This window comes from Oncorhynchus tshawytscha, unplaced genomic scaffold (assembly GCF_018296145.1).
Source record: "Oncorhynchus tshawytscha isolate Ot180627B unplaced genomic scaffold, Otsh_v2.0 Un_contig_5403_pilon_pilon, whole genome shotgun sequence".
NCBI lineage: Eukaryota > Metazoa > Chordata > Actinopteri > Salmoniformes > Salmonidae > Oncorhynchus > Oncorhynchus tshawytscha.
The window spans coordinates 29767-43809 of record NW_024608168.1 but is presented as its reverse complement, the minus strand read 5'-3'; positions in this window follow the sequence as shown (position 1 = coordinate 43809).

Sequence of the window (14043 nt, the reverse complement as noted above, 5' to 3'; positions counted from 1 at the left end):
AATGACACTCTTCCCTTTCTCTCTGGGTTTAATGACACTCTTCCCTTTCTCTCTGGGTTTAATGACACTCTTCCCTTTCTCTCTGGGTCTGTAATGACACTCTTCCCTTTCTCTCTGGGTTTAATGACACTCTTCCCTTTCTCTCTGGGTTTAATGACACTCTTCCCTTTCTCTCTGGGTTTAATGACACTCTTCCCTTTCTCTCTGGGTCTGTAATGACACTCTTCCCTTTCTCTCTGGGTTTAATGACACTCTTCCCTTTCTCTCTGGGTCTGTAATGACACTATTCCCTTTCTCTCTGGGTTTAATGACACTCTTCCCTTTCTCTCTGGGCCTGTAATGACACTCTCCCTCTCTCTCTGGGCCTGTGTTGACACTCTCCGTCTCTCTATGGGCCTGTGATTTCCCTATCCCTCTCTCTGGGCCTGTAATGACACTCTCCCTCTCTCTCTGGGCCTGTGATGATGCTCTCCCTCTCTCTCTGGGCCTGTAATGACACTCTCCCCTCTCTCTGGGCCTGTAATGACACTCTCCCTCTCTCTCTGGGCCTGTAATGACACTCTCCCTCTCTCTCTGGGCCTGTGACTTCCCTCTCCCTCTCTCTCTAGGTCTGTAATGACACTCTCCCTCTCTCTCTAGGTCTGAAATGACACTCTCCCTCTCTCTGGGCCTGAAATGACACTTTGCCTCAATCTCTGGGTCTGTAACTTCTCTCTCCCTCTCTCTCTGGGCATTTAATGACACTCTCCCTCTCTCTCTGGGTCTGAAATGACACTGCCTCTATCTATAGGCCTGTAACTTCCCTCTCCCTCTCTCTCTGGGCCTTTAATGACACTCTGCCTCTCTCTCTAGGCCTGTAACTTCCCTCTCCCTCTCTCTCTGGGCCTTTAATGACACTCTCCCTCTCTCTCTAGGCCTGTAACTTCCCTCTCCCTCTCTCTCTGGGCCTTTAATGACACTCTGCCTCTATCTCTAGGCCTGTAACTTCCCTCTCCCTCTCTCTCTGGGCCTTTAATGACATTCTGCCTCTATCTCTAGGCCTGTAACTTCCCTCTCCCTCTCTCTGGGCCTTTAATGACACTGCCTCTCTCTCTAGGCCTGTAACTTCCCTCTCCCTCTCTCTGGGCCTTTAATGACACTCTGCCTCTCTCTCTAGGCCTGTAACTTCCCTCTCCCTCTCTGGGTCTGAAATGACACTCTGCCTCTCTCTAGGCCTGTGACTTCCCTCTCCCTCTCTCTCTGGGTCTGAAATGACACTCTGCCTCTCTCTCTAGGCCTGTAACTTCTCTCTCCCTCTCTCTCTTGGTCTGAAATGACACTCTGCCTCTCTCGCTCTCTGTCTGCATATGAACAGTTGTACCGGATGGTGTGTGTTCCCTCTCTTCCGCCTCGTCCCTGAATGGAGTACAAGGTGTAAAACTGGTCTCTGCTGATAAAATGTGACAGTGCAGTGACCTTTTCAGTTCCCTCTGGTCTAAACCTCAGATAAAAAGAAAACCATTACAAATACAACACCAGGAAATGAACCTCAACAAAACTCTTGGCCCGGGAGCAGCTTTGAGTCTGTAACAAACATCTCACCACCCATCCCAATTGACACCTTATTCCCTACATAGTGCATTATTTTAGACCCTATTCCCTTCATAGTGCACTGGGCTCTGGTCCAAAGTAGTGCACTATGTAGGGAATAGGATGTCATTTGGAACGCAGTTCAAAATGCTGTATTTCTCCGAGCGGATCACATGAAGTTTGTCCAAAACAAATGTTGAGACAGAGAAAAGAGGCTGTAAGGCTGTTAGGAAGTCACTCATTGGAATCGCAAATTCCTCATCTGATGAATTAAACATTAGCGTTTTTTTTATTAGTAGGTGCTAATTCAGCCTGGATTTATTCATTAAAAACTCCTGGCTGCAATTTTAATTAAGAATTTATTCAAGTCAGTGAGAAGACTTCATTTACAGCCTCTGCTTTAGGTCATCGAACAAAGACAGATATAGGTAACACTACAGAGGACAGATATAGGTAACACTACAGAGGACAGATATAGGTAACACTACAGAGGACATATATAGGTAGCACTACAGAGGACAGATATAGGTAACACTACAGAGGACATATATAGGTAGCACTACAGAGGACAGATATAGGTAACACTACAGAGGACGAATATAGGTAACACAACAGAGGACAGATATAGGTAACACTACAGAGGACAGATATAGGTAACACTACAGAGGACAGATATAGGTAACACTACAGAGGACAGATATAGGTAACACTACAGAGGACAGATATAGGTAACACTACAGAGGACAGATATAGGTAACACTACAGAGGACAGATATAGGTAACACTACAGAGGACAGATATAGGTAACACTACAGGGGACAGATATAGGTAACACTACAGAGGACAGATATAGGTAACACTACAGAGGACACATATAGGTAACACTACAGAGGACAGATATAGGTAACACTACAGAGGACAGATATAGGTAACACTACAGAGGACAGGTATAGGTAACACTACAGAGGACAGATATAGGTAACACTACAGAGGACAGATATAGGTAACACTACAGAGGACATATAGGTAGCACTACAGAGGACAGATATAGGTAACACTACAGAGGACAGATATAGGTAACACTACAGAGGACAGGTATAGGTAACACTACAGAGGACAGATATAGGTAACACTACAGAGGACAGATATAGGTAACACTACAGAGGACAGATATAGGTAACACTACAGAGGACAGATATAGGTAACACTACAGAGGACAGATATAGGTAACACTACAGAGGACAGATATAGGTAACACTACAGAGGACAGATATAGGTAACACTACAGAGGACAGATATAGGTCACACTACAGAGGACAGATATAGGTAACACTACAGAGGACAGATATAGGTAACACTACAGAGGACAGATATAGGTAGCACTACAGAGGACAGATATAGGTAATACTACAGAGGACAGATATAGGTAACACTACAGAGGACAGATATAGGTAACACTACAGAGGACAGATATAGGTAACACTACAGAGGACAGATATAGGTAACACTACAGAGGACAGATATAGGTAACACTACAGAGGACAGATATAGGTAACACTACAGAGGACAGATATAGGTAACACTACAGAGGACAGATATAGGTAACACTACAGAGGACAGATATAGGTAACACTACAGAGGACAAATATAGGTAACACTACAGGGGACAGATATAGGTAACACTACAGAGGACAGATATAGGTAACACTACAGAGAACAGATATAGGTAACACTACAGAGGACAGGTATAGGTAACACTACAGAGGACAGATATAGGTAATGGGGTATCTAGGGTACACTTCTGTTGTGTTATGGGGTACACATCTGTTGTGTTATGGGGTATCTAGGGTACACATCTGTTGTGTTATGGGGTATCTAGGGTACACATCTGTTGTGTTATGGGGTATCTAGGGTACACATCTGTTGTGTTATGGGGTATCTAGGGTACACATCTGTTGTGTTATGGGGTACACATCTGTTGTGTTATGGGGTACACATTTGTTCTGTTATGGGGTATCTAGGGTACACATCTGTTGTGTTATGGGGTATCTAGTGTACACCACTGCTGTGTTACGGGGTATCTAGGGTACCCATCTGTTGTGTTATGGGTTTCACGTCTATTGTGTTATGGGGTACACAGCTCAAAGGCTTCAATGTGCTGTTTGTTTAAAGAAAAGCTGAACGCTGTCTGCAGTGTACCATAATCTTACTGTTGTCTTCACAACTCTGTGGGTCTGTGTGTGTATGCGAGAGAGAGGGAGTCTCTCTGCTACAGTTGACTCCCTAATCTTTAGTGTATCCCAACAGTTACTGTTAGAGACGTCCAACAATCTGTTGTTTGAAAGCCCGAGCTTTGTACTTGGATAGCAATAATTGTACACTTTCTCCATCCAGGCCATTGCAGGTTTTTGACATGCTATCTTGTAGACTCGTTCTAGATATGTCATTAGGGCATTGAAGCTGACATCCTCTACCATTGTCAATGGCTGCAAATCAACAGCAATTATTTCTGTAGTTAATGCAGTGATTTCCCAATGCAAATCCGTATCTCTACTGTTACCCCCCTACCTGTTAGTATCTCTACTGTTACCCCCCTATCTGTTAGTATCTCTACTGTTACCCCCTATCTGTTAGTATCTCTACTGTTACCCCCTATCAGTTAGTATCTCTACTGTTACCCCCTATCTGTTAGTATCTCTACTGTTACCCCCTATCTGTTAGTATCTCTACTGTTACCCCCTATCTGTTAGTATCTCTACTGTTACCCCCTATCTGTTAGTATCTCTACTGTTACCCCCTATCTGTTAGTATCTCTACTGTTACCCCCTATCTGTTAGTATCTCTACTGTTACCCCCTATCTGTTAGTATCTCTACTGTTACCCCCTATCTGTTAGTATCTCTACTGTTACCCCTTTATCTGTTAGTATCTCTACTGTTACCCCCAATCTGTTAGTATCTCTACTGTTACCCCCTATCTGTTAGTATCTCTACTGTTACCCCCTATCTGTTAGTATCTCTACTGTTACCCCCTATCTGTTAGTATCTCTACTGTTACCCCCTATCTGTTAGTATCTCTGATGTTACCCCCTATCTGTTAGTATCTCTACTGTTACCCCCTATCTGTTAGTATCTCTACTGTTACCCCCTATCTGTTAGTATCTCTACTGTTACCCCCTATCTGTTAGTATCTCTGATGTTACCCCCTATCTGTTAGTATCTCTACTGTTACCCCTATCTGTTAGTATCTCTACTGTTACCCCCTATCTGTTAGTATCTCTGATGTTACCCCCTATCTGTTAGTATCTCTACTGTTACCCCCTATCTGTTAGTATCTCTACTGTTACCCCCTATCTGTTAGTATCTCTACTGTTACCCCCTATCTGTTAGTATCTCTACTGTTACCCCCTATCTGTTAGTATCTCTACTGTTACCCCCTATCTGTTAGTATCTCTACTGTTACCCCCTATCTGTTAGTATCTCTACTGTTACCTATTAGTATCTCTACTGTTACCTCCTATCTGTTAGTATCTCTGATGTTACCTGTTAGTTTCTCTATTGTTACCTGTTAGTATCTCTACTGTTACCTCCCTATCTGTTAGTATCTCTGATGTTACCTGTTAGTATCTCTGATGTTACCTGTTAGTATCTCTGATGTTACCTGTTAGTATCTCTGATGTTACCTGTTAGTATCTCTGATGTTACCTGTTAGTATCTCTACTGTTACCTGTTAGCATCTCTGATGTTACCTGTTAGTATCTCTACTGTTACCTGTTAGTATCTCTGATGTTACCTGTTAGTATCTCTACTGTTACCTGTTAGCATCTCTACTGTTACCTCCCTATCTGTTAGTATCTCTGATGTTACCTGTTAGTATCTCTGATGTTACCTGTTAGTATCTCTGATGTTACCTGTTAGTATCTCTGATGTTACCTGTTAGTATCTCTACTGTTACCTGTTAGTATCTCTGATGTTACCTGTTAGTATCTCTACTGTTACCTGTTAGTATCTCTGATGTTACCTGTTAGTATCTCTGATGTTACCTGTTAGTATCTCTGATGTTACCTGTTAGTATCTCTACTGTTACCTGTTAGTATCTCTGATGTTACCTGTTAGTATCTCTGATGTTACCTGTTAGTTTCTCTATTGTTACCTGTTAGTATCTCTGATGTTACCTGTTAGTATCTCTGATGTTACCTGTTAGTTTCTCTATTGTTACCTGTTAGTATCTCTACTGTTACCTCCTATCTGTTAGTATCTCTGATGTTACCTGTTAGTATCTCTACTGTTACCTGTTAGTATCTCTGATGTTACCTGTTAGTATCTCTACTGTTACCTCCTATCTGTTAGTATCTCTGATGTTACCTGTTAGTATCTCTACTGTTACCTCCTATCTGTTAGTATCTCTACTGTTACCTGTTAGTATCCCTGATGTTACATGTTAGTATCTCTACTGTTACCTCCCTATCTGTTAGTATCTCTATGATTACCTATTATTATCTCTACTGTTATCTGTTAGTATCTCTACTGTTACCTGTTAGTATCTCTACTGTTACCTGTTAGTATCTCTACTGTTATCTGTTAGTATCTCTACTGTTACCTGTTAGCATCTCTACTGTTACCTCCCTATCTGTTAGTATCTCTACTGTTACCTGTTAGTATCTCTACCGTTACCTGTTTGTATCTCTATTGTTAACTCTCTACTTGTTAGTATCTCTGATAAGTTTCATAAGAGCACTCTGATTATATTACGCAAGATATCCTCCCACCAGGATTATTGTAGGGATTACAGATTACACGCAGAAAGCAGAGGGTTTGGAGTGGATTTAATTTAATTTGCACCAATGCTTTATGGCTGCAGAGCAGGGGCATACGGAGCATTGTAGAGAGGAGAGCCCATTTCCGCTCCACACCAGTTATCATGTGTCCATGACAGGATTTGGCCCTGCATGAAGGATTCAAAGCAATGGGAAGATTAATCAGTTTTTGCCCCATAGAGAGGGAGAGAGAGAGAGAGAGAGAGAGAGAGAGAGAGAGAGAGAGAGAGAGAGAGAGAGAGAGAGAGAGAGAGCAAAACAGAGAAAGAGAGACAGAGAGAGAGAGAGAGAGAAAGAGAGAGAGAGAGAGAGAGAGACAGAGAGAGAGAGAGAGAGAGAGAGAGAGAGCAAAACATAGAAAGAGAGACACAGAGAGAGAGAAAGAGAGAGACAAATCAAATCAAATCAAATCAAATTTTATTTGTCACATACACGTGGTTAGCAGATGTTAATGCGAGTGTAGCGAAATGCTTGTGCTTCTAGTTCCGACAATGCAGTAATAACGAGCAAGTAATCTAACTAACAATTCCAAAAAAAACTACTGTCATACACCGTGTAAGGGGATAAAGAATATGTACATAAGGATATATGAATGAGTGATGGTACAGAGCAGCATAGGCAAGATACAGTAGATGATATCGAGTACAGTATATACATATGAGATAAGTATGTAAACCAAGTGGCATAGTTAAAGTGGCTAGTGATACATGTATTACATAAGGATGCAGACGATGATATAGAGTACAGTATCAACGTATGCATATGAGATGAACAATGTAGGGTAAGTAACATTATATAAGGTAGCATTGTTTAAAGTGGCTAGTGATATATTTACATCATTTCCCATCAATTCCCATGATTAAAGTGGCTGGAGTAGAGTCAGTGTCATTGACAGTGTGTTGGCAGTAGCCACTCAATGTTAGTGGTGGCTGTTTAACAGTCTGATGGCCTTGAGATAGAAGCTGTTTTTCAGTCTCTCGGTCCCAGCTTTGATGCACCTGTACTGACCTCGCCTTCTGGATGGCAGCGGGGTGAACAGGCAGTGGCTCGGGTGGTTGATGTCCTTGATGATCTTTATGGCCTTCCTGTAGCATCGGGTGGTGTAGGTGTCCTGGTGGGCAGGTAGTTTGCCCCCGGTGATGCGTTGAGAGAGAGAGAGAGAGAGAGAGAGAGAGAGAGAGAGACAGAGAGAGAGAGAGAAAGAGAGAGACAGAGAGAGACAGAGAGAGAGAGAGAGAGAGAGAGCGAAAGAAAGAGAGCGAAACAGAGAAAGAGAGACAGAGGGAGAGAGAAGGAGCAACTATGCTTGTTTCCATTCTGCTATTCTCATTTGGTGAAAATGCCACAGGTGCTTATGTAAATATTACAGTCGTGCACAAAAGTTATGACTGTTCATTCACACTATGACACATATGAAAGTATTGGAATTAAAGAGGCAGAATCCTGCTCAGACTACGTTCCTATGGTACCAACTCTTTATTATAGATTAAACAACTATCAAGCCTAATTAACATTGTAGACATCTAATTATTATCGCAATAATTAAATAGTCTTTGATCAACGCTCCAAATCCACTGATAAGATAATATTAATTGTATTCGTTACCTGTGGGACCTATTTGTGGGACCTATTTTTCTAATTTACTTTTCTCCGACTCCACCATGGCCCTTTTTTCACCTGGGGAACGAGAGGAGGGGTCTGCGTCCCAAAATATGACCCTAATCCCTTTGTAGTGCATTTATTTTGATCAGGGGCTGATAGTAGGGAACAGGATGCCATTTGGGACACAAGTCTGTGAGATAATAATGTGTTAATTAGTATGATGAATGATTGGCGTTTTCTTTACGATTTGTCTTCATTTTCCAAATGAGTTGGGTCTTGCTCCACATTTGTTATCTTAGATGTTATTTTTACAAAGTGAAAATGAAAAGCAAAACATTTACGTTTGTCACGTCCTGACCTTAGTTCCTTTTGTATGTTTATATTTTTAGGTTGGTCAGGGCGTGAGTTGGGGTGGGCATTCTATGTTTTGTTCTTGTGTTTATATTTCTATGTGTTTGGTCTGGTGTGGTTCCCAATCAGAGGCAGCTGTCAATCGTTGTCTCTGATTGAGAACCATACTTAGGCAGCCTGTTTTCCCCCTGTTAGTTGTGGGTAGTTGTTGTCTCTGATTGAGAACCATACTTAGGCAGCCTGTTTTCCCCCTGTTAGTTGTGGGTAGTTGTTGTCTCTGATTGAGAACCATACTTAGGCAGCCTGTTTTCCCCCTGTTAGTTGTGGGTAGTTGTTGTCTCTGATTGAGAACCATACTTAGGCAGCCTGTTTTCCCCCTGTGGGTTGTGGGTAGTTGTTGTCTCTGATTGAGAACCATACTTAGGCAGCCTGTTTTCCCCCCTGTTAGTTGTGGGTAGTTGTTGTCTCTGATTGAGAACCATACTTAGGCAGCCTGTTTTCCCCCTGTTAGTTGTGGGTAGTTGTTGTCTCTGATTGAGAACCATACTTAGGCAGCCTGTTTTTCCCCTGTTAGTTGTGGGTACTTGTTGTCTCTGATTGAGAACCATATTTAGGCAGCCTGTTTTCCCCCTGTTAGTTGTGGGTAGATGTTGTCTCTGATTGAGAACCATACTTAGGCAGCCTGTTTTCCCCTGTTAGTTGTGGGTAGTTGTTGTCTCTGATTGAGAACCATATTTAGGCAGCCTGTTTTCCCCCTGTTAGTTGTGGGTAGTTGTTGTCTCTGATTGAGAACCATACTTAGGCAGCCTGTTTTCCCCCTGTTAGTTGTGGGTAGTTGTTGTCTCTGACTGAGAACCATACTTAGGCAGCCTGTTTTCCCCCTGTTAGTTGTGGGTAGTTGTTGTCTCTGATTGAGAACCATACTTAGGCAGCCTGTTTTCCCCCTGTTAGTTGTGGGTAGTTGTTGTCTCTGATTGAGAACCATACTTAGGCAGCCTGTTTTCCCCCTGTTAGTTGTGGGTAGTTGTTGTCTCTGATTGAGAACCATACTTAGGCAGCCTGTTTTCCCCCTGTTAGTTGTGGGTAGTTGTTGTCTCTGACTGAGAACCATACTTAGGCAGCCTGTTTTCCCCTGTTAGTTGTGGGTAGTTGTTGTCTCTGATTGAGAACCATACTTAGGCAGCCTGTTTTCCCCCTGTTAGTTGTGGGTAGTTGTTGTCTCTGATTGAGAACCATACTTAGGCAGCCTGTTTTCCCCTTTAGTTGTGGGTAGTTGTTTCTCTGACTGAGAACCATTCTTAGGCAGCCTGTTTTCCCACTCTTGTTTGTGGGTGGTTATTTTCTGACCAACAGTGTTCTTCACCATTCGGGACTGTTTCTGTTTTTTCTTTATTCTCTTGTTGACAACTGTTTCCCTTTCTGTGTTCAGTGTAATAAAGATGACCAACACTTACCACGCTGCATATTGGTCCGATATGTCCTACTCCTCCTCAGAAGAGGAAGATGACAACTGTTACAACCTTTCTGTGTTCAGTGTAATAAAGATGACCAACACTTACCACGCTGCATATTGGTCCGATATGTCCTACTCCTCCTCAGAAGAGGAAGATGACAACCGTTACAACCTTTCTGTGTTCAGTGTAATAAAGATGACCAACACTTACCACGCTGCATATTGGTCCGTTATGTCCTACTCCTCCTCAAAAGAGGAAGATGACAACCGTTACAACCTTTCTGTGTTCAGTGTAATAAAGATGACCAACACTTACCACTCTGCATATTGGTCCGATATGTCCTACTCCTCCTCAGAAGAGGAAGATGACAACCGTTACAACCTTTCTGTTTCAGATGGCATGGGTCCGCCGCTGAAATGTCCCGATAGTCAATGTGATGTTCTGTTGGTTATTTTACAATATTAGATATTGTGTTCCTTCCCAGCAAGCGTTCTTCCAAATCAGATCATTCTGCTCGGGGAGAGGAAATAAAATTCAACCTCTCTACATTCCACTTCCATGAAAAATAATCATTGTTCTTTTATGTGTTGTGGTTGCTCAGGTAACATGAGTTAAGAGGAGGAGCTAGTGTGTGGAATGACTTCCTGTTTGACTTTATAGATTAGGAAATTGGAAAACACAGAGTTCAAATGAATAAAACTAAGATCATGTAAAAGAAAAGATAACCATAACCTCATTAGAGACAGTGTAATAGCAGTGTGGTAACCAGCACAATGTCAGTAAATAAATGCCACTGGTGTATACATTCATAGCATCTGATAGACAACCGCTCTCTCTGATTCGAGCCAGCATGCTTTAGAGAGATCAAAGCCTCCACGGTAACCACTACTATACCCACTGTATAACCACTACTGTAACCACTACTATACCCACTGTATAACCACTACTGTAACCACTACCACTACTATACCCACTGTATAACCACTACTGTAACCACTACTACTACCCACTGTATAACCACTACTGTAACCACTACCACTACTATACCCACTGTATAACCACTACTGTAACCACTACTATACCCACTGTATAACCACTACTGTAACCACTACTATACCCACTATATAACCACTACTATACCCACTGTATAACCACTACTGTAACCACTACTATACCCACTATATAACCACTACTATACCCACTGTATAACCACTACGGTAAACACTACTATACCCACTATATAACCACTACTATACCCACTGTATAACCACTACTGTAACCACTACCACTACTATACACCCTATAAACCACTACTATAACCACTAGTATAACCACTACTATAACCACTACTATACCCACTATATAACCACTACTATAACCACTACTACCCACTGTATAACCACTACTGTAAACACTACTATACCCACTATATAACCACTACTATACCCACTGTATAACCACTACTGTAACCACTACCACTACTATACCCACTGTATAACCACTACTGTAACCACTACTATACACACTGTATAACCACTACTGTAACCACTACTATACCCACTATATAACCACTACTATACCCACTATACCACTACTATACCCACTGTATAACCACTACTATACCCACTGTATAACCACTACTGTAACCACTACTATACCCACTGTATAACCACTACTGTAAACACTACCACTACTATACCCACTGTATAACCACTACTGTAACCACTACTATACCCACTGTATAACCACTACTGTAACCACTACTATACCCACTGTATAACCACTACGGTAAACACTACCACTACTATACACACTGTATAACCACTACTGTAACCACTACTATACTCACTGTATAACCACTACTGTAACCACTACTATACCCACTGTATAACCACTACTGTAACCACTACTATACTCACTGTATAACCACTACTGTAACCACTACTATACCCACTGTATAACCACTACTGTAACCACTACTATACCCACTGTATAACCACTACTGTAACCACTACTATACACACTGTATAACCACTACTGTAACCACTACTATACCCATTATATAACCACTACGGTAAACACTACTATACCCACTGTATAACCACTACTATACCCACTGTATAACCACTACTGTAACCACTACCACTACTATACCCACTGTATAACCACTACTGTAACCACTACCATTACTATACCCACTGTATAACCACTACTGTAACCACTACTATACACACTGTATAACCACTACTGTAACCACTACTATACCCACTGTATAACCACTACTGTAACCACTACTATACCCACTGTATAACCACTACTGTAACCACTACCACTACTATACCCACTGTATAACCACTACTGTAACCACTACTATACCCACTGTATAACCACTACTGTAACCACTACTATACCACTACTATACCCACTGTATAACCACTACTGTAACCACTACTATACCCACTGTATAACCACTACTGTAAACACTACTATACCCACTATATAACCACTACTATACCCACTGTATAACCACTACTGTAACCACTACTAAACCCACTATATAACCACTACTATACCCACTGTATAACCACTACTGTAACCACTACTATACCCACTATATAACCACTACTATACCCACTGTATAACCACTACTGTAACCACTACTATACCCACTATATAACCACTACTATACCCACTGTATAACCACTACTGTAACCACTACTATACCACTGTATAACCACTACTGTAACCACTACCACTACTATACCCACTGTATAACCACTACTGTAACCACTACTATACACACTGTATAACCACTACGGTAACCACTACTATACCCACTGTATAACCACTACTGTAACCACTACTATACCCACTGTATAACCACTACGGTAAACACTACTATACCCACTATATAACCACTACTATACCCACTGTATAACCACTACTATACCCACTGTATAACCACTACTATACTCACTGTATAACCACTACTGTAACCAGTACCATTACTGTACCCACTGTATAACCACTACTGTAACCACTACCACTACTATACCCACTGTATAACCCCTACTGTAACCACTACCACTACTATACCCACTATATAACCACTACTGTAACCACTACTATACCCACTGTATAACCACTACTGTAACCACTACTATACCCACTGTATAACCACTACTATACTCACTGTATAACCACTACTATACCCACTATATAACCACTACTATAACCACTACTATACTCACTAACCACTAACTACTATACCCTATATATAACCACTACTGTAACCACTACTATACTCACTGTATAACCACTACTGTAACCACTACTATACCCTATATATAACCACTACTGTAACCACTACTATACCACTACTGTGGACATATAATTGTCTCTCTCTATGGAAGTATAATAGTCTCTCTCTCTCTCTGCATGATTCTCTGTCTCTCTCTCTCTCTCTCTCTCTCTCTCTCTCTCTCTCTCTCTCTCTCTCTCTCGATGGATGTATAGTATAATTGTCTGTATGATTCTCTCTCTGTGTGATTCTCTCTCTCTCTCTCTCTCTCTCTATGGATGTACAGTATAATTGTCTCTCTCTCTCTCTGATTCTCTCTCTGTATGGATGTACAGTATAATTGTCTCTCTCTCTCTCTCTATCTCTCTCTCTCTCTCTATGGATGTACAGTATAATTGTCTCTCTCTCTCTATGGATGTATAATTGTCTCTCTCTATGGATGTATAATTGTCTCTCTCTCTCTCTATGGATGTATAATTGTCTCTCTCTCTCTCTATGGATGTATAATTGTCTCTCTCTCTATGGACGTATAATTGTCTCTCTCTCTATGGACGTATAATGGTCTCTCTCTCTCACTCTCTCTCTCTGTATGATTCTCTCTCTGTATGATTCTCTCTCTCTCTGTATAATTCTCTCTCTCTCTCTCTGTATGATTCTCTCTCTGTATGATTCTCTCTCTCTCTGTATAATTCTCTCTCTCTCTGTATGATTCTCCATTCTCTATGGACGTATAATGGTCTCTCTGTATGATTCTCTTTTCAACTAAAATGACATACCTAAATCTACCTGCCTGTAGCTCAGGACCTGAAGCAAGGATATGCATATTCTTGATACCATTTGAAAGGAAACACTTTTACGTTTGTGGAAATGTGAAAGGAATGTAGGAGAATATAACACATTAGATCTGGTAAAAGAGAATACAAAGAAAAAAACGTGTGTTTCATCTTTGAA